General features: G+C 43.7%; 1 protein-coding gene across 5 annotated transcripts in view; it reads left to right on the top strand.

Moving 5' to 3' along the window:
• Positions 1-19,063, top strand: part of EHBP1 (EH domain binding protein 1) — a 724,273-nt gene that overhangs the window by 89,799 nt on the left and 615,411 nt on the right. The gene's annotated exons all lie outside the window — the stretch shown is intronic.

Here is a 19,063-nt window from a genome sequence, read left to right as displayed (position 1 = left end):
GAAGCCAAAAGAAGCAGCTGTAAAAACGTCCAGTGTGCATGAGGCCTAAAGCTGGACTCCAGGAATGTGTTTTTTTTTTTTTTTTTTTTTTACATTGGTCCAGCTTGGTAAACACAACTTCTTCATATATCACATTTAGAGAGCTGCTGGAATGTAGTAGCTTGTGCTGCATACACTCAGCCCTGGTCCCTTCTGGGTGCTGGTCGGGCGACTTGCCATCTATATACTGAACATAGGAGGTCACATGCACCTGTAACCTCTGCTATTCAAAGAGCAACTTGTATTGTATTTAATGAATAGAAAGCATTCGAGTGAGGCGGAGATCATGTCCCATCTGCTCCTCCTCTTAGCTTTGTCCAATCAGAAAATGCCTGAAGAAGATGCTCCATTCAGGCCTATGGAACGGCGGATGTCTGCTAACACCCGCCGTTATCCAATCTGATTCTGTCCGTGAAATCCAGGCGGATGGAGACCCTATTTCTCTTTTGTTGATCGACTGACACAGCGCCTCCTTACTCTTGACCATTGGGTAATATCGCCTCCGCAGAAGTAGGACTAGGCAGAACAACACCTGTCTAGGCCCTTGGGCTGTCCTCAGTATATAATTCCTTCCCTGCTCTAAGTATTCAGTTTTTCTGTCTAGTCAGGAGTAAGGACCTAGCTCCTTGCTGGGATCGTGTGGCCCTAGCAAATTTTTTGTCCCTTTCTTCCAAGCATTATTTCCTGGGAGATCTACACTCAAGTGCTGGGCTGGGCAACGAGCTGGATAATCTAGATCCAGTGGTCTCCCCAGTCCAGCCAGGGAGCATGTGCAGACTGCAGCTATGCGCTAGGTTAACTGCGACATACCCTCAACGAACAGAGGCTGGCCCCCGAGTTAAATGTCTTGCAGGGTCGCATATGAATGGGCTCTGGTCTGAATCGCACCGGTCCCTTGGCCGACAGCTCCCCACTTCGGTGGCGAGGAGTTCTGTCTGGAGGGTCACCCGCACCATGGATTGGTAAGTACAGTCACTCTTCTCCTCCTGTGCGCTTTGGGGTGGATGTTCGTACCCTCCAGGGATGGTCGGACCTGCCTGCAGAATCCCTCCTGCCATCCTAAAGTTGGTTAAGCCGGGCTTCCCCCCCCCCACAGATTTGTGGGAGTCCCAGGGCAGGCAGCAGGGACCTCTTGGGGTCTTCCCCCGCTATTCCCCGTCTGGGTGGTGTGTGTCCTGCCCTGACGGTATGGGGGGGGGGATTCCAGTGCAGAGGGTGCAGCGAAGACCCCTAGGTGCATGCCCTGCTGTGTGTGCAGTGTGAGGTAGTGTGCAGTTTGGGGGTCCCAGTGCTGAGAGGTATCCTGGGTGGAAGTAGCGTGTGGGCAAAGACCCAGGAGAAAGCATCCCCCACCTTCCCCTGCTCAGTCTGTCTCATCTGATTCTGAGCCTGATGCCGCCGGGGACGTGGCCCGTCCAGAGGGGTTTAATATCTTGCCCCCCTGACCCATCCACCAAACACAAGTTTAATATTATTTTTGTATTTATAGAATATAAGCAAGCTGGTATGTTGTCTAAAATTTATGTTCAAATTTTATCTAAACATGTCTGTAATCTACAGAAACCAAATTTTTTGCTCCAACGCCCTTCTTTTGTGTTCTCAAAAACACCTACTACTTCCAATTCTGATCTCTGCTATTCCAGCTGAGCTTTTATATTCAGAAATCATTCAGTGCATTCTATATGATTTTTCTTTTTTTTTCTTTTTGAGAAATGAGGATGAGAAAAAAAAAAGAGAAAAGGATTAATTAAAAAGAAAAAAGTATCCCATGGTCAATCTTTCTGTATAATGAATATTTAGGCATCATTTTGAAAACGTACATAAAGAATATGTTGAATGTTATCTAAACGTGACTTCCTCCTGAAACCTGCAAGATGGCCAAGATTTCCATGGAATGTAGAGACTTTGCATGTCAACAAAACAACCCGCAATCCTTTCCATATTAATAATGGTATCATGGGACGGATAGCAGGTTAATGGGAGCAAAGACTTTATTTTGGTTCTTCTTAGTTCTGATCTATTGGGAGCCATTGGGGCCATGTGTGGGAACAATTTCTCAAACCTCGTGTATCCTGAGCTAGGCTTAGGGACCCCCATGCAATTTAGTTTTGTTCACCAAACATTTTATTAATTTTTTTCTTTAATTATGTACTGCTATGCTATGCATGAATCTATTCATTGCATATAGGGGGTGCCCTTAATGGACAGGCCACCTCTGTTTACTTCCTGGAATCCATCTGTCCTTAGCTCAGGCACCCATGCAGGAGAGTGTGCTTGGCTGATAAACCACCCACCCCCCCCCCCCCCCCCCCTCCTGAATACGCCAGGAATGTGTGACATCATTCGCCTAGGCCAGAAACCAGGAAGTACCTGACGAAATGAGAAAAAAAAAAAAAGTTTAAAACCAAATAAATATGATATACTTTCCTATCCATTTTACTAATGCTAGCAGCAGGAAAAGTTGAGACTTTATTTTATAAATTCAACTGTAGCTCCTACCAGAGATAACCTTGTTACCATCATATGATCAATTTTTATTATTTAGGCTTACAACAGGTTTATTTTAAGGTCAGACGGGCCATACAACATCAAACGATTTTCTCATTTTTAATTTTATTTTGTTGTAGTAAAGAAAAAGTTGTGGGAAAGTATCAGGTTTTTCAGCCATGTTCTGCTGTTAATTTTTTCCAGATGTTGGCAACTGTTTGAGCCTCTAGGTAGCGGGTCATACTTTCAATGACAAGAGGAAATACCTGTTTAATTCATCCAAAGCGCAGTGTTTCTTTTTTATTTTTATTTCCTCTCTTTTTGCATAACTAAGCACAGGTTGAAGAAAATATTTCCTTTATGATTCATATATTCCATGGAAACCTGAATTCTGAAACCCGGCTAAATATAATCCCTAAAATCCATGTGAAGTTATAATTTAGATTGTGACAGACAGATATCTTCTGCTGCTTTTTATTAATTTTTTGTTTTATTTTGTTTTGGGACACGTTCTTGGTGTGTGTGTGTGTGTGTGTGTAATATAAATAAATAAATATATATTAGGGCTATGGAAATTAAAGATGAATTCCTCGATTAATCGATTAATTTTTCTGATTGATCAGAATTCTTTTGATCGATCAAAAGAGTTCCGTCAGAGATCCGGTGACGTCACGGACATCGACGTCACTGGACCCCTCCCCCCCTTCCCCAAGTGCCTCTGTCTGTTAACGAAGGGAAGGGGGGAGGAGTCCGGTGACATTGAAGTTCTGATTGAATGTAACGCGTACGGGGAGGAGCTATGCATGGCGTCACCCGCTGCTACCCTACGGAACTAACACAATTGTCGGCTTTACATCCTGTGTTTTTATCATCTTTATGTGAGTAGTTTGTGTTTTAAACACAAAAATTCAATCTTATACTTTAGCAGTGAGCACTTAGATATTTTCTTTCTACCCATGTTTATGGTCCGTCTTAACCCTTTTGATACCTGTTTGCATGACCACCTGATTGCACAGGGGTCCACGCCATAAGGTGAGAGTGATAAGTTAGACCGGAGGTGGAGGGATTGTCGCGCTATTGTGGAAAAAAAAAAAAGACTTCTGTCAGTGCTACAGTTTTAATTTTAAATCGTATTTGTATGAACTGTGAAGTTAAGTCATGGATTATGGAAACTAACTAGTGTCGGGTGATTGTATATAGTGTATACCACATTTACCACTGACTAATGCAAGGAGATCAGGTAAAAGTAGTTGAATCTGTATGTGCGTTATAATTGAAATTAGTCAATTAATCAATTTAAAAAAAAAAAATAATCGAACACGAAAATTTTAATCAGTAACAGCCCTAATAAATATATATATAAAATTTTTTAGAATATTAAATCGGCACCTTCCCAGGTAAGGGAGACATCCTGGGTGGGTGAGCTAATGGAGTAAAGCCTTAGCCCAGTACACATAAGAATATCTGATGAATTTATTTTTTTCATGCTAGTCGCATATTAGTAACCTATTGGTTTCCAAAGTTACGAAAAATTCTCATACCACCGAATACAACTTCGGAAGTGATGTAATGTATTGTATTGTAATGTTTTCTTTAGTTTCTGAGCATGTATGGTCTTGGTCACACGATTTGTTTCGTACAAATACTATACTAATTACACAAAAAAATTGTTTGTTCTGTTATCGTACTAGAAACCTTTTTGTGCTTGTCCCTTTGGATATTTTCGAATCAGCTGTTGGGATCGGCTCTCAAAAGCTGTGTAGACCAAGATTACCGCTCCAACCTCCCAGATCCACAATAAACTGCTCACCCTGATGGAACTCGCAGGTTCTGGCTCTGCTCAAGGTTGAGGATAAAAATAATTCCTGGATGGCCGCACATCAAAAAAGGCATCTTTATTGGCAAACGATTAAAATCCAGGTACAGTCACCTCATAGGGAACTGTGCGGCCATCCAGGAATTCTTTCTCCTCAAAAGCTGTGTACTAATAATGGTATTATCGGACGATCATTACGAAAGTCGTGTATTTCGCCCAATTTTCTCATGATGTGTACTAGGCATGAGTTTACCCATGTGCCCATTGGTTGCGCCTTAGGGTACTTTATGAATGCGTTACTGATGTGTGTCCAGCCGTAAAGTTTTTTTTCCACTACAGTAAATGATTTCCCAGGAAGGTCCGTTTGAAATTAAGAAACCCAACAGAATTGAGTGGCAAAGTCCACCAACAGCACAATCTACATTTATTTTCATCGGTTCAAAGTAGATATTTTAGAAGTACAGTATTTGTAAAAATTAAACATTTGACCCTTATTAGGTGCTGTGCCAAACAATTATATTGTATGCCTACTTTGACCCCCAAATTGTTCACTTGAGCTTATGTACAAAGTATAAAATTCTTAACCTTGCTTTCAGGATCATTGCTTTAGTCTTGAGTGGAAGATGACTAAAGGATTAGTCCTTCAGTTTTGGTAGAAGATTGCCAAGACCCTGATACTGAGCTTCAGCATGGTGGCCAAGACCATACAGCGGTTTAACAGGACAGGTTCCACTCAGAACAGGCCTTGCCATGGCCAACCAAAGAATTTGAGTGCACATGCTCAGCATCTAGAGGTTGTCTTTGGGAAATAGACGTATGAGTGCTACCAGCATTTCTGAAGAGATTAAAGGAGTGGGGGGGGGGGGGGGGGGGGCGTCAGTCTGTCAGTGCTCAGACTATGTGCAGCAGACTGCATTAAATTGGTCTGATCGGCCGATATTTGCCGTTTTTTAATTAATCGGCATCAGCCGATTGTGCTGATAAAAGCGGGACTTGGAAATGACTTCTGTAATAGAAGTCAGTGTAAGTTGCCTGAGTCGTCATAGAAACGTCTTTCCTCCTCTCTGGGCAGGCTGCCAAGAAAAGAACAAAAAGATACAATGTTTACACTTGAATGAATGAAATCATCTCAGTGTGTAGAAGTTCTCAGTTTAACCATTTAAAGACTAAATCTTTTCTGACACTTACAAGTAAAAATCCTGTATTTTCTGCCAGAAAATCACTTAGACCCCCCAAAAATTATATATATTTTTATTTAGCAGAGATCCTAGGGAATAAAATAGCGGTTGTTGCAATATTTTATGTCACACGGCATTTGCACAGAGGTCTTTCAAATGCATTTTTTGGGGAAAAAAAATACACTATTTAAAAAAAAAAAAAAATTTAAAAACAGTAAAGTTAGCCCATTTTCTTTTTCGTCCAAGTTTTGACTACCTGTTTTTATTTAATATATAGTTTTTTTTTAAATTCTAAATCATACATACAAGTAAACTGATTGGAGGTTTGTTTTTGTTTAATAAATGTTTAAATGTAAGAAATTTTCTGTATCACTTATGAAGGCCGCTTTCACACTGGAGCAGGCAGGCGTTGATGGTAAAACGCTGCAAGTTTTAGCGGCTCTTTACCATCATTTTAGCGGCGCTATTTGGCTGCTAGTGGGGCACATAAAACCCAGCTAGCGGCCAAGGAAGAGGTTAAATGCGCCCGTGAAGCACCGCTGCCAAATCGCATTGCATGCGCTTCGGCAGTGGTGCCCATTCATATCAATGGGCAGGAGTGGTGGTGGAGCGGTATACACCACTCCAAACGTGCTGCTTGCAGGACTTTTTTAAGATCCTGCCAGCGCATCGCCTTTGTGCCCGTTCACACTACCGCGACTTGTCAGGCGACTTAGTCACCTGACAAGTCGCGCTCCGTTCTGTACTATGGAACCGTTCTAATAGGAGTGACTCAAGTCGCTCCGACTTAGAAAAAGGTTCCTGTACTATTTTTGGGGCGACTTCAGGCGACTTGCATTGACTTCTATACAGTCGGCGTTTTGCAAGTCGCTGCTGAAGTCGTGTGCAGGTTGCGTCTGTGAGTCGCGCTGCAAGTCGTGTCGCCCCTGTGTGAACGGGCACTCAGTGTGAAAGCACTCTGTCTTTCACACAGACTGCAGGGGAGCCGTTTTGCAGGCACTTTACAGGCGCTATTTTTAGCCCAAAAGCGCCTGAAAAATGTCCCAGTGGGAAAGGTGTGTTAGATTTTATGAGATCAAGGGGAATTAAAAAAAAAAATCGGCATCATATATCGGCTATCGGCCGCCATGATTTCTAAATATCGGCATCGGCCAGAGAAAAACCCATATCGGTCGACCTCTAGTCTGCATGGCTGTCGTCCCAGAAGGAAACCTTCTAAAGATGATGCACGAGAAAGCCTGCAAACAGTTTGTTGAAGACCAGCAGACTAAGGACGGGGATTACTGGAACCATGTCCTGTGGTCTGATGAGACCAAGATAAACTTATTTGGTTCAGATGGTGTCAAGCTTGTGTGGTGGCAACCAGGTGAGGAGTACAAAGATGTGTCTTGTCTACAGTCAAGCAAGGTGGTAGGAGTGTCATGGTCTGCGGCTGCATGAAGGCTGCCAGCACTGGGGACCTACAGTTCATTAAGGGAACCATGAATGACAAACTGCCCTGTGACATACTGAAGCAGAGCATGATCTCTTCTGCATGGCAGTATTCCAACATGACGACCACTGCCTTCCTAAAGAAGCTGAGGGTAAAGGTGATTGGCTGGCCAAGCAAGTCTCCAGACCTAAAATTTATTGAGCATCTTTGGGGTATCCTCAAACAGAAGGTGAAAGAGCGCAAGGTCTCCAACATCCACCAGCTCCGTGATGTCCTGGAGAAGTGTAAGAGGACTCCAGTGGCAACCTGTGAAGCTCTGGTCAAATCCATGCCCAAGAGGGTTACCGATACTTGATCCGAACGGGTCAACCTGTTCGGATCGGCACACCACGCAATCCGCGGAGCGCTCCACTGCCTTGGCCTTAGGAAAGGACGCAGCTTTGGCCTAACTCCGGAGCGGCGGCCATCTTGGTACACCTGGTGAGCTGCTCGCTGACGTCATTCTAGATTGTAAGCTCTAATGAGCAGAGCCCTCTGATCCCTCCTGTATTGAATTGCATTGTAATTGTACTGTCTTCCCCAATGTGGTAAAGCACTGCTCAAACTGTTGGCGCTGAATAAATCCTGTATGATAATAAAAGAATATGACCAAGGGTTGTGGCCTACCTGCAATGCTTCTAACATGCATTCTGCATATCCTAGAACTGTAGACGATTGATTTCAGACTTTGGATTTTATTTTGACTTCCTTGTATTTGTCCTCAAAAGACTACTTTATTTTTTTTTCAAATGTTTGGATTTGGCTGACCTTACAAGACTTAACTGTTTTTCTGGGATCTGGACGTCTTCTGTCGCACCGGGGTCCAGATGCGGCTTGGAGCCAGCGGAGGCTTGGGCGTTGCTGGAAGAGGCTGTGAATCTTCTTCTGGAAGAGGTGGGAGACCCAAGTTGCGCAGGAAGGTGTCACTTTCTTGCAGATCGCGTAGGGAATATTGGGTGCCGTCCTTGGAAACGGATAGGCGGAAAGGGAAACCCCACCGGTAGGCCACCTTGTGAGACTGTAAGTGCAAAGTTAGTGGACGGAGGGTTCTCCTCCTTGTCAGGGTAATAGGTGACAGGTCACTGAAGATTTGTAGCTTAGAGCCTTTAAATTCAACTCTGGACTGATTACGAGATGCAAGAGTCAGGGCTTCCTTGCTGTCATAATAGTGAAAACGCACAATCACATCTCTCGGATTGGCCCCTAGAGGGGGTTTTGGAGCCAGTGACCGATGTGCTCTGTCCAGGCGCCAATCTATGTCTGGGATATTTGGGGCTACAAAGTTGAAAAGGCTTAGGAGGTAGGTGCGCAGGTCTTTGTCTTCCACCGTTTCAGGAATACCCCTGAATCGAAGGTTTTGTCTACGTTCCCTGTTTTCCAAATCCTCCTGCTGGGCCTGTTATTGGGTCACGGTGTTTTTCATAGTGGCGTTGTCGTCCTCGAGAACCTGGACATATTGCACCATTTCATCAAATTTATATTCCAAAGAGTCTGTGCGTTCACCTAGCTGATCAATCTCCCCTCTCAATTCCTTGGCCACTTTCCCTACCTCTTGTGCAATGGTATGAGTGATTGCTTGTAGTAGGGAGTGTAATTTAGTGTCCAGTAGCTCCGCCGTTAGGGGGGGAGATGGGGAGGATGAGAGTGTGGAGGTATCATTGAAGAGCATGTTGGTGCAAATGTCAGGCTGTTCCGGTGGGATCTGGGAGCTGTCAGAAACCCTTGGAGTAGCTTGTGGGGGTTTGTTCAGATAGCGGTCCATCGCTACAGGGGGCTGCGATTTAAAAGCAGAGGAATAGGTGCGACGTTGATCCCCAATTTTGCCCATGGGGTGTGTGGCCGATTGAAATGAGTCAATAAGGAGACACCCTGTCAGTAAAGATCACATAAGCGTAAGATGGGAGTCACGGAGAGAGGACAGGGGGTCCAGGTCCCGTCTCTAATAGTCCATCACATCTGTAAGCCTTGTGTGACTGGCCGGGACTATAATATCTTGCTATTGGGGGGAGGCGTGTAGATCTGAGGGGGGTGTCAAGCTTCTTCAAAACTGTGAAGGGGAGGAGAGGGTGTAGCTGCACCAAACTGCGACTCCTTTAATAGCCCAGATGCAGGGGTGTAGTAGGTGCGGAACTCAAAACACACTTCAGGTGGGGGCAGCACAAACTGGTCGTTTAAAGAGCAGTAAGGTGTAACAGTACTGGGGGAGGGTGAAGCAAGATGGCCCCCAGGTAAATATCAAACAGAGCTCGGGCCTGGGAGCTTCAGAGCAGCTGAGGTTTACTTAGCAGAAAAGTTAGTTAGTCAGGGTGAGGATAACAGGGGCAGCTTGGCTGTATCCAAATGATAGGGGAGAGGGAGAGTCCACACAGGCCTAGAGTAGAGTGGGCCTGAGGTGTACCAATATGGCCGCCGTGTTCCTCACCTGTCCTGTGTTCTCTGGGCCCGTTCGTTGGATCCTCCGCTCCTGGATACGTGGCTCTCGGGGGACCGCTGTGAGGGGGGTCCTCGACTGACCTTCGGGAGAAGCAGGGGGGCCCGTGGAACGCCGCGGGCCGGCGTTAGGCTTCCGGATTTTAGTAGGCCCCAAGATGGCGGCGCCGCGTCCCCGGGTGGCGGCCAGCAACGGCCCGGAGGACGGCGTTTGCGGTGGGTGCCGAGGACGATACGGGCATCGGACTGTGCCCCACACTAGCGGCAACCCCGATGGACGGTGGGGAACCGCTGAGAAGCTCGCCGGGCTCGGATGGCCCACGATCGTCAGAAGGCCTCGGCGGAGCTCCTCGGATATGCGTCCGCCTCCTTCCGCTTCCGGTCACGCCCCCTTAACTGTTTTTCTAATATGCTCCTTCCCTCTATAGTAATGAGCCGTCCAGATTCTGCAGCTGTCTATCTGGGAGGCTCACCGTGCCTGTTCCCAGTAACTACTCCTGGCCTTACTGTGTGTAAATGTGTGTGTGTGTGTGTGTGTGTGTGTGTGTGTATACAACATACTGAGTGATGATCGTAGTATGTAGAGGCAATGGATACCTAGAAAAAGTGATAAATATCACTGGCGTGCAAAACCGCAATGGTAAAAAATTCCTCTACGTGTTAAGTCCTTGAATGGCGTACTCATAGCTTTATGGTATGCAGGAAATAGTCTTTTTTTTTTTTTTTGCTAAACTATTATGGCCACCAAGATTAATAGAGATAACTGGAGATTTGTATGGACCTTTTCTGTTTCAATGTACAGTTGTGCTCAAGTTTACATACCCTGTCAGAATTTATGTTTTCTTGGCCATTTTTCAGAGAATATGAATGATAACACAAAAACTATTTCTTTCACCCATGGTTATTGTTTGGCTGAAGCCATTTATTATCAATCAACTTTAGGTGGCACAGTGGTGTAGTGGTTAGCACTCTCACCTAGCAGTAAGAAGGGTCGCCGGTTCGAATCCCAACCACGACACTACCTGCCTGGAGTTTGCATGTTCTCCCTGTGCCTGCGTGGGTTTCCTCCAGGTACTCTGGTTTCCTCCCACAATCCAAAGACATGCAGGTAGGTTAATTGGCTTCTGTCCAAAATTGGCCCTAGTATATGAATGGGGACCTTGGATTGTGGGCTCCTTGAGGGTAGGGACTGATGTGAGTGTGCAACGTGCAGGGATAGGGGCAATTGTAGACACTCACTCAGGTTGAACTGGATGGATTTTTTCACACTTGCCATATGTTTAAAGAGTAACTCTGTTTTTGATTTTTTGGGAAAAAATAAAAAATCCTCTTTGGATAATCAGTGTAAGGATTTCAACAAACTTTGTTGCAGATTCCTACTTGTTTCTGCTCTGAAGAAAAGGCTGTTTAGTAATGGAAAAGTCACCCCCCATTCAGATTCACTTTGAGATAACCAATCAGCTAATGCACTTGCAGTTTTCTGTAGAGGAAAGCTGCAGGGTCAACATCCCTTTAAAAGTTATCATCCCTTTTGGGAATACCTAACCACAAAAAACTTTTGCTGCAGAGGATGCCTAAAACTTGACTCATATTTTGGTTCAAATTTCTTGGAAAATCAGCGAGCCAATTATGATCACTGACAGGTAAAGTGAATAACATCTTGTTACAATGACATCTGAAAGTGGGTAGGATATATAAGAATGCAAGTAAAGCTGTTGTCCATGAAGTTTGTATTGAAAGCAGAAAAATTGGGCATTACGGTTTGTCATGTATGGAGCCTACAGCCAAGAGGGCCTACAATGGCACATGAGCATCCATACTGGACCACAGAGCAATGGAAGAAGGTGGCCTGGTCTGATGACTCACGTTTTCTTTTACATCATGTGGATGGCTGGGTGGATATGTGTCACTTACCTGGGGAAGAGATGGCGCCGGGATATAGTATGGGAAGGAGGCAAGCTGACAGGCATTGTGATGCTTTGGACAATGTTCTGCTGGGAAACCTTGCCTTCTGCTATTTATGTGGATGTTACTTGACACTCACCACATACCTAAATGTTGTTGCTGACCAAATACACTGCTTCATGGAAACTGTATTTCATGATGGCAGTGGCCTCTTTGAGTAGGATAATGCACCCTGCCACACTGCAAAAATGGTTAAAAAATGGTTTGAAGAACACAGCAATGAGTTTGAGGTTGTTGACTTTCCCTCCAAATTCTCCAGGTCTCAATCTGTTGATCATCTGTGATATGTGCTGGAAAAAGTGCAATCAATAGAGGCCCCATCTCTCAATTTACAGGATGTAGAGGTTCTGCTACAGATGACTTGGTGCCAGGTAACATTGCATACCTTCAGTGGTCTAGTGGCGGCCAATGTGTCAGGAATGCTTTGGAGGCAAAAGGGGGACCTACTCATAATGTTATGGCTGATTGGTGTATATGCTATACTTTTTTAACTACTTCCCACAAACCGCCGTCATTGTACGTCAGTACTTGGATGTAAAATACCGGGGTTATGGCAGCATATTTTTTCTTCAACGACGGGTGGTCAGGTCCGCTTTCAGATAAAAGGGGTCTCTGCAGTGGATTCAGTCTGAATGTCCCGCCACCCCCCACCATGCTCCAGTCGTCTCCACTGCTTACTGGACCCGCCGGTCATATCCCCTTGGTAGCATGGAGCCGAGTAAGGGAATGATGGCCTCCGATTGACTCCATTACATTGGATGACGGACGTGACCTCAAACGTCACTTGTGCCCAATGCTCTTAAAGGGTAAATTATTATTATTATTATTTTTTTTTTTTTAAAGACTTTTATTTATTTTTTATTGCATTTAAGTGTAAATGTGAGATCTGAGGTCTTTTTGACCCCAGATCTCACATTAAAGAGGTCCTTTTTTTCTATTACAAGGGATGTTTACATTCCTTGTAATAGGAATAAAAGTTACCCAAAATGTTTTTTTTTTTTTTTACAAAGACAGTGTAAAAATAAAAAAGCAAAATAAATAATAAAAAAAAATAAAAAAAATAAATGTAAAGCTCCCCATCCTGCCGAGCTTGTGTGCAGAAGTGAACGCATATGTAAGTCGCGCCGGATATGAAAACTGTGTTCAAACCACACAGGTGAGGTATTTCCGCGATCGTTAGAGTGAGAGCAATAATTCCAGCAAAATACCTCCTCTGTAACTCAAAACTGGTAACCTGTAGAAATTTTTAAATGTCGCCTATTGAGATTTTTAAGGGTCAAAGTTTGTTGCCATTCCACGAGCGGGCACAATTTTTTTGAAGCGTGAGATGTTGGGTATCAATTCACTTGGCGTAACATTCTCTTTCACACTAACTTTACTGTTGTCTTATTTTCTAATTTAAAAAAGATGCACTTGTAAGACCGCTGCACCAATACGGTGTGACATAAAGTATTGCAACAACCGCCATTTTATTCTCTAGGGTGTCTGAAAAAATATATATAATGTTTGGGGTTTCTAAGTAATTTTGTAGCAAAAAATAAATAAATTATTTTAACTTGTAAACACCAAGTATAAAAAAATAGGCCTGGTCCTTAACTTGATTTTTTTTTTTTTTTTTTTGAAGTGGCGTTAAATGCATGTTTAAATTTCATGACACATACTATTAATTAAAATGAGTGGAAATGTATGACAACTATATCTTCTTTGTTTTCCATGTATTTAAATGCAGCCCAGTGTTGTATGGGGGTGTATTTCTTATATGAGCAGAGTACATGATCATTGTGGAGACAGGTGCTTTGATCCCTGGAGGCTCAACTCAAGATGCTCAGTGGCCTTGGAAGCTGACGAGGTGTTTTGATCATTAAGAGAAGCACATGGAGCTGTATGAGATGTCTCACCCACCTTGTCATGATGAGGGCTGATCGTGTGTAGCCCTCATCAGCTGTTATCCACCAAGACCAATACAAACCATAAGATTAACATATCAAAATGCAATAAGACACTTGTGAAAATGGATCACAATAGATGAAAACGTCAAACCTGCTCCCCAGATGCAAAAACTGATTTGACAGGAGGAAAGCCATTCTAGCTACAAAGAAAAAAAGAAATAAACCTTTGTACTGTGAGCAGTTTGACTGTTGATCACAATGATCATGTGACCAATAGTTACGGTACGTTAAATGGTTCTAGGAGTTTACTGTAAGACTACATCAGTATAAAGAAATCATATCCACACCGATTTCTTATATGAAGTGGTAAGTAAATATAGAATTAAGGGCTGAGTCACACCATTGAAACGCAGTCCAGATGCGTTCCAGGTGCTTTTCTGCATGTGACGCATTCCAGTGCGTTTTTGCTGCAACCCAGTGCATTTTTCCTCGTTTTTTTTATAATTTTTTTTTAACCTTAAAGGACATGTGTTCCAGTGTGTTTTTGATGTATTTTACAGCATTCTGGTGCAGGAAAAATACAGCACGTTCTACTTTTTTTTTTTTGGTTTTGTTTTGTTTTGTGCAAGCACTGGTGTGAACTATGCCATTGAAAACCATATAACCTACTTTCCATGCATTTTTGATGCCAAACAAAAAAAAAAAGCACTGGATTGCGTGTGGTGTGAACTGGCCCTAAAGTAGTGTTAAGCCCTCCGTTTTTATTAACTTAAGGCCCCTTTCACACATGCGGAACGTATGTCCGTATTTCATCCATCCCTTTGCGGATGAAATACAGACATACATGCATCCCTATGCGATAGCGGGTGTCTGCGTATGAACATCCGCAGATAGCCGATATCGGCCGTCTCCGCTATGGTCCGATTCTGCAGACGGGGGGAAATCCTATTTTTCTATCCGTCTGCAGAGCGGATCGGATGCACACGGACAGACGGTCCATGTTCATCCGATACCCCATAGAGGAGAGCGGAGAGCTGACAGGGCGGTCCCGGCACACTGTCATCCGCCGGCTCAGCAGGGATAAACGGTAAAACTATTTGTTTTAAATCTTACCCCAATAATTGCAGTTTATGGCCCATTTCACACGGGCGGATAGAATTGTGCTTTTAGCTGCGGATTTGATCGTTTTCTACCGCAGCTAAAAGCACACAATGCTTTCCTATGGCCCCATTCACACACTGCGTTTAGTTGCGATTTAGTTGCATGCGGTTTGGTGTGGATAGAAAAAATAGAATTGACCGCATCCAGGAACGATTTAGCGCAGCTATCTGCACATAACCGCAGGTAATCGCAGTGTACTATTTCCCCTGCGGATAGCAGCATGAGAGAAAAAAAAAAGATATAGATGGAAATAGATGATTTGAAATGCAGAGGACCGAAATGCGTCATGGGTAGATTCAAGGACCCCAAAAAAATAAAAAATTAAAAAAGGGTTGCTATGGGAATTACTACCACAGCTAAACGCAACCACATGTAATCGCACTGTACAAATGCAGCTGATCGCAGTGCCTGGAGTCTTGAATTTTACAGAAAGGGGCAACTTTCAATGCTGCTGGCTCCTGCTCTCTTTCCTGTATTTCCAGTCTTCACTGGAAACATTTAAAATTATATTAATGTATTTAGATTTTTTGATTTTAAAAAAAGTTATACTTACCTGCTCTGCACAACAATATTGTAAAGCAAGTTCCCTCTTATTTTATTTATTTCAGGTACTTGTATAGCGCCATCAATGTACGCAGTGCTTTACATTCACATCAGTCCCTGCCCTCAAGGAGCTTACAACCTAAGGTCCCTGACACGCATTATTACAAACTAGGGCCAATTTAGGCAGGATCCAATTCACCTACCAGCATGTCTTTAGAGTGTGAGAGGAAACCGGAGTACCCGGAGGAAACCCACACAGGCACAGGGAGAACATGCAAACTCCAGGCAGATGGTGTCATGGTCGAGATTCGAACCAGCGACCCTTTTTTATGCTAGGTGAAAGTACTGACCACTACAGCAGTCTCTTCTCTGTGCAATTGGCTTCTCCCCACTCTGGTTGCTTCCTTAGCAAGCGTTGTGCTAAGGAGGCACCTGTGAATGCCTGCTTGCAAGTCGGGCTGTGTGTGTCCATAGACGCACAGTGTTGGCAAGTCATGCCCCTGCTTCCTCCTCACAGGAGTTTATGACTCTGTTGCCCTAAGGTTCTTCAGTGAAAGCGAAAAGTTATCCTAATGGTGCTGGAGCAGTGACAGGTAAGTGGAAAGAAACTGAACAAGTCGTGTTTCCCAAGGTGTGCTGCAAAACAGTGCAGAGATGTGAACGCCACTTATTTATAACATTAGGACTGTGTGCACATGCATTGTGGTGCATCGCATTTATACAGTGTGAACAGACCCTACAGGGATTGTAACGGCAGGTTTTTTCTTTTTATTACCTAAATCCATTGCATATATATATATATATATATATATATATATATATATATATATATATATATATATATATATATATATATATATATATATATATATATATATATATATATATATATATATATATTACAAAAAAAAAAAAACTTGTGTGTGAAGCAGCCCCCTTCAGACCCCCTAATACTCACCTGAGCCCGTCTTTATCCCGCAATGTTGCAGAAGTGTCTGATTGGCCCTGTGCTGATCACATGCACTCTCCGAAGAAAAAATAAATAAAAAATCTTTAGCAAGACACACAAACCTGAGCATGTGCAGCCTGACTCCAATAACTGTGCCTTATCCGGACATGTTCTGGAGTCAGTAGAAGAAAGGGAGGATCAGAGAAGGCAGGATCAAGCAGCCTTTTTAGGATTAACCCCTTAGGGTCCACAGTCAGTATAACAAGCATGCTTTACTGCATATACAAACTGATTTTACTGTTGTGGGTTTAGTAACATTTTAAAGGTTCAGGTCACAAAGATCCATAACACACATTTACCTGCTCTGTAAGTAGCGGTGATTTACCTTTTACTATTGATCTAGAATAACGCCAGCAGGGTTATTATAACGGCTATAATAAAATCATGGTAAAAAAAAGTGTTAATTGCCATAATCCCTTCACATAAATCATACTATATTTATCATGGCACTGTGTGTGTTTTTTTCCCTTCCTTTCTTTTTTTTTCTTTTTTCTTTTTAATCTCTAATTCCTGCAGCGCTGTTGTGTGGTCACATGATCTTCCCCCGTTCTTTGGAATCTGCAGGGAGTGATGTTTGGGAGGGGCTTCCATTACTCTGCTGATTTATGCCATCTACAGTGCGAGTCTGTGTCTGCACAGCCCTGATTGGTGCTGGTCTGCTGATGAACTTGCTATTTGCCTGGCTGTATCTGGAGAACCAGAACAAGCATGCAGCAAATGGAAGGCAGACTTCTTGTCTTAAAAAGGAAGTAAACGCTGCCTTTTTTTTTTTTTTTAAAGCTTCCTGACCTGCAAAGTAAAGGCATAATGTGCTGGTATTTATCGCATACTAGCACATCATGTGAAACCTACCTTTGTTTCTGGGTCCACGGACTCCGGCTGTGTGACTGGCCAGAGCCGCGATGACGTCGCTACCACTTATGTGTGTGAGAGCAGCCGCTCACGCCACAGGGCTCCGAAGAAACGGCATGGGTGCCCGTTTCTTCAGCCGCACGCGCCGATGCCTTCATTGGCGGCATTTACAATAAATCTCTCCTAAACAGTGCAAGTATAGGAGATATTTACAGTACTTATAGGTAAGCCTTATTCTAGGCTTACCTATAGGTACAAACAAACCAAGGAAGTTTACTTCCTCTTTAATACTTCTTCTATGTCAGCGACTATTGAAGCCAAAGCACACAAAGGACATTCAGGCAACTGGCATTTTCTAGATGATCGCCCCTACAGCCTTCATATTTCTCTCGTCTCACCCGCTTTTCCTTTGTGTTTCATATTAATCTTCCTGATAAATGATGATCTGTGTGACGGATGCATTGATCTCTCCCCTGTGGCGTCTGTGAGCAGTACATTGATCCTGTTGGGTTACATCACGATCCGTTTGTTAGAAACACTCTGATCATTTCCTGCGTTATATGATGATCCCGCTGTGACGAATGCATCGATCTATTTCCATGTTGCACTGTCATAACTCTAATTGCTTTCAATTAGGTCACAAAGTTGTGACAAAGATTAAATGGCGCCGAGCGATGTACTGGATTCACATTGCAGGTTCAGTGAGCATAGTACAGCAAGCCACTGCAAGCAGTCAGAATTCAGAATGTACTAAAGTGGAGCTAAACCCATTCATTTAACTGTTTTCCAAAACCCTTACGTTTAAAGCTGCTATGAATAACTGTCACAGTTGCTTATACTCTCAACCGAACTGTCAAGCCATCAAATGGACGGTGTCATAACTAATTATGTGCAGCACCGTGGCAAGTGCAGATCAAACAGAAGCTAACATGGGAGCATCCTTGGTTGTAAAGCAGGGATATGCAATTAGTGGACCTTCAGCTGTTGCAGAACTACAAGTCCCATGAGGCATAGCAAGATTCTGACAGCCACAAGCATGAGACCCAAAGGCAGAGGCATGATGGGACTTGTAGTTTTGCAGAAGCTGGAGGTCCGCTAATTGCATATCCCTCTTGTAAAGGGTAAAGCCTGGTACACATGGGCTGAATATACACATGGGCCGAATATCGGCCGGTTCAACAGAAACCAGACAACATTTGGCCTGTGTGTACACCAGCCTGTCTGACTAAAGCTGGCCGAACGAGCATCTTGAAAAAGCAGCATCCGATCGGTATCCAATCAGTGCTGGCAGCAAATTGCTGTGAATGGTAACAGGTGTGTTGTGGTGGCTGGGGGGGCATGGTGGGATGAAGTCTGGGCAGTCCCCCTGTCGGAACACAGTAGCTTAGCAGGGAGATCACTTTACTAATATTGGATAGTTAATACCCTTCAGCCTGCTGAATTGAATGAAAAAAAAAAGTTAGTGTAGTGTGTACTAGTATTGAACTTGATGGACTTGTGTCTTTTTTCAACCTGACTATCTATCTAACGATTTATACCAATATAATGCTGCGCTATCCAAATGTAATCAAATGATAATCGTACTAAATCCTATTATTACTGACTGCAGTTAAATATTGGTGTTGAGATATTCCATTCCTATGTAAAAAATATCGAGATTTTTTACATAGGAATGGAATATCTCAACACCAATATTTAACTGCAGTCAGTAATATTAGGATTTAGTACGATTATCATTTCATTACATTTGCATAGCGCAGCATTATATTGATATGAATTCTTATTTGGCACGAGCATGTGATACGTGGTCAATGCTATCAGCTGTCCTTTAAAGTGGTTGTAAACCCTTACAAACCACTTTGACCTACAGGTAAGCCTAGATTAAGGCTTACCTGTAGGTCCAAGAAATATCTCCCAAACCTATACGGTTTAGGAGATATTTGCCCGAAGACGGGCACCGCTATCTACGGCGCATGCGCCGTAGACAGCGGCGCGCAGGTGCACTGAGCGGGGCATCGTCGATGACGGCAATGCCGCGAGTCTCGGCTCCCGAGCGCATGCGCGGGAGTGACGTCATTGCTGCTCCAGCGAATCACAGCGCCGGAGCAGCAAGACCCACGGAGACCCACCAAGAAGATGGACGCTCGGAACTACAGGGGACAGCGGTGACTTCGCTGGCTCCTGTGTCAGGTAAGTGACACATAATGGACTACTATGCGATGC

Source organism: Lithobates pipiens, unplaced genomic scaffold, assembly GCF_037356315.1.
Source record: "Lithobates pipiens isolate NorthernLeopardFrog02 unplaced genomic scaffold, aLitPip1_a1.2 Scaffold_18, whole genome shotgun sequence".
NCBI lineage: Eukaryota > Metazoa > Chordata > Amphibia > Anura > Ranidae > Lithobates > Lithobates pipiens.
The sequence above is the reverse complement of the archived record's forward strand: the minus strand, read 5'-3'. Positions and strand labels throughout refer to the sequence as shown.